We start from the raw sequence: 3,018 nt of genomic DNA, 5'->3' as shown, positions 1-3,018 counted from the left end.
AGTACCCTGGTGGTGGATGATTTACCCTTGCATGATATCATTAAGGAGCTTCTGGCTAAGGAATAATGGTTTGAGGTCGACAAGCAGGGGATTCCTTGCTATCTGGGCACAAGGTATCTCTTGGCAGAGCTTGATGAACAGGACAATTCTACTTTGTCCTCAGTGGCTTCTTCCTCTTCTTTGGCTTCGGAGGAGGCTTCTCTTTCTGATCCAGTTGAACAGAATGTGGGGAAGGCCTTGAAACATTCATACCCAGCATCTCATTTTAGAATTCGGGCTAGCACTTACTCTGAATATGCCTCCTAGGGCCTTTTCAAGGATTTTGAAAAGTTATTTGATTGTCTTCAGGCTCAGGGGTATCCCACTCCTATCTTGGCACAGATGGAGATCTTGGCGCACTTTATATCCAATGTCACTTCTGATACTCTGTGGGCCTTCTGATTGGCTGCCGGGGCAGCGGTGGTTGGTAGACGGTCCCTGTGGACAAAACCTTGGCGTCTTGAGGCTGCTCAGAAGGCCTTGATTAATAAGCTACCTTTTGAAGGTCCCATGCTTTTTTGGGACAAATTTAACACGATGATGCAGCTTTCTGAAGAGGAGAAGAAGCTGCTGTAACCATTTCAGTGTGTCCAGAAGAAGTCCTTTTTCTATAAACAGAACTTTCAGGGTGTTCTTTTCTTTTCTCAGCCCTTTGTAGATGGGCCCGTGGTCTGGGCGGCATTCCATAACAAGTCCAAGTCTCAGCTGCAGCAACCACAGGGTGTTTGGCAGAAGTGACTATACCAGGGTGGGGGCCGGGCTCCGTTTATTCCTGAATCAGTGGTCATGTCTGATTTCCGACCAGTCGGTCCTGTCAGTCATTGGTCAGGGGTACCAGATTCTGTTCCAGGGTCTTCCCCCTCAGACCCACTATTGGGTTACCCCGTTGTCAAATGACACCATGGAGAGAGCAGCTAAGATGTCTGGAGTGGACGTGTTGCTTGCGAAAGGTGCTGTTCTCCAGGTTCCAGAGGCAGAATGGGGCCTGGGCTTCTATTCCACACTGTTCTTGGTGCCAAAACCAGAAGGTTCTTACTCTCTAATTCTGAATCTGAAGGCTCTGAACAGGTTGATGCGGCAGGATCGCTTTCTGATGACCACTTTGTAATCCATCTTTCTCTCTCATCCAACAGGGTGATTTTCTGGCTTCCTTGGCCTTGGAAGATGCCTATTTTCATGTTTCTGTTCATCCTGGAAGCCAATGGTTCCTGAGGTTTGCGATGGACAGGGTCCATTACAAGGTTTCAGGGGTTACCTTTTGGCCTCTCTACAGCTCCCCGAACTTTTATTAAGGTATTGGCTCCTGCTGTGGGGGTTTTACAGCTTCAGGGTTTCTCTGTGTTTTCCTATATTGATGATCATTTTCCTACCCGGCACCTATGCTATGGAATAAACTACCATCACATCGCTTGTCCATAGCTGATCACAGATGTTTTCGTAGTGACCTAAAAACTTTTCCCAGGTAAGCTTGCTCTCATTTCTCTTGCTGCTGTCCGTATTGCTGGTGTTGTTGCCTAGCGCCATGAGACCTCCCCGGTGATAGGTGCGGTTAACAATAACATTTGACATTGACATTGACATCTCTGCTTCATCCCTTCCTAAGGCTCTTCTGGCAGTGGAAGCAACCATGAACATATTCCAGGGTCTGGGTTTCAAGTTGAATCTGGCGAAATCTCCTCTGGTCCCTGTTCAGAGGCTGCAGTTTATAGGGGGACTTTTCGACACCATGTTGTGTGGGGGCGGTGTTTCTCCCTCCTGCTTGCATCACTTCCCTGCAGTTTCTTCTGAGTCGGCAGTCTGCTCTTGCTCAGACTTAGTTGTGGGTCAAGGGGTTGATGGCTGCAAGTACGGCTGTGGTTCCCTGGGCACCTCAAGCCTTTGGTATATCATCTGTTGTCTCTGTGGGACCCCACCAGTGCGAGTTACGGCTCTTTGGTTCCTCACTCCCCTGTTCTGGTTTGGGAATGGAGCTGGTGGCTATGCACTCACAATCTGGAAAAGGGGGTCTGCTTTTAGCTTCCTCCTCCCCTATTACTGATGACCGATAGCAGTGTTTGGGGTTGGGGCGGCCACATTGGGGTCTTTGGAGGCCATGAGTCAGTGGTCTCAGGTGGACAGTGCCCGTTCCTCGAATTGGTGGGAGTAGCAGCCGTTTGGCTGACTATTCTGTTCTTTCAGGTTTTCCTCCCATGGGGCGACTCTGTAGGTTCATACCGACAATCAGGTGGCTCGCTGTTACTTGAACCGCCAAGGGGGGTCCCAATGCCAGTCTCTGAATCTGCAGGCTTCCATGATTTATCTCTGGGCGGAGTCTCACCTCTCAGCCTTGAGGGCTGTTTACATTCAGGGTCATCTAAACTTTCATTCGGACAGCTTGCACCGCAACCTTCCTTCCTCTGTTCTATACCATCTGTCTGTGCCCCTGTTCCAGGACCTTTGCCTTTGGTTCAGGACACCTTGGGTCAACCTTTTTACTTCTCTGCACAATGCCCACCTCCCTCAGTTCTGTCCGAGGTGGTTTGTACTCAGGCATGGGCGATGGATGCACTCTTGATTCCTTGGCCCAGGCATTTCTGGATGCCTCCCTGTGATTCCCCTCCTCTCGTGGGGACTGCAGAAGATTCAGATGGAGTGGCTTCTGTTCTTTTGATTGCTCCTTTTTGGCCTCGCCACCTTTGGTTCCCGCTTTTGATGTGGCTGTCTGGGGGCAAGTTTGTCCGGCTTCCTGTGATCCCAATACCATTTCATTTTCCCCTTCTGTCATTGCCTCGTCGCCGTCAATTGAAGCTGATTGTCTGGCTCTTGAATGTTTGACATTGGAGTCCTCGAGTTGTTCTTCATTTACAGCAGGAGGTGGTTCTTCCTGATTCTTCCGGGGATTAGGAGGCTCTTGTTCCTTCTACCTTGGATGTTTGCCCTTCAGATTTACCTCCAGTGTACCCAGGATTTTCGTCTTTCTCCAGCCATGTTTGCGTCCTG

This window comes from Lissotriton vulgaris, chromosome 12, assembly GCF_964263255.1.
Source record: "Lissotriton vulgaris chromosome 12, aLisVul1.2, whole genome shotgun sequence".
Taxonomy (NCBI): Eukaryota; Metazoa; Chordata; class Amphibia; order Caudata; family Salamandridae; genus Lissotriton; species Lissotriton vulgaris.
Note: the sequence above shows the minus strand (reverse complement) of the source record.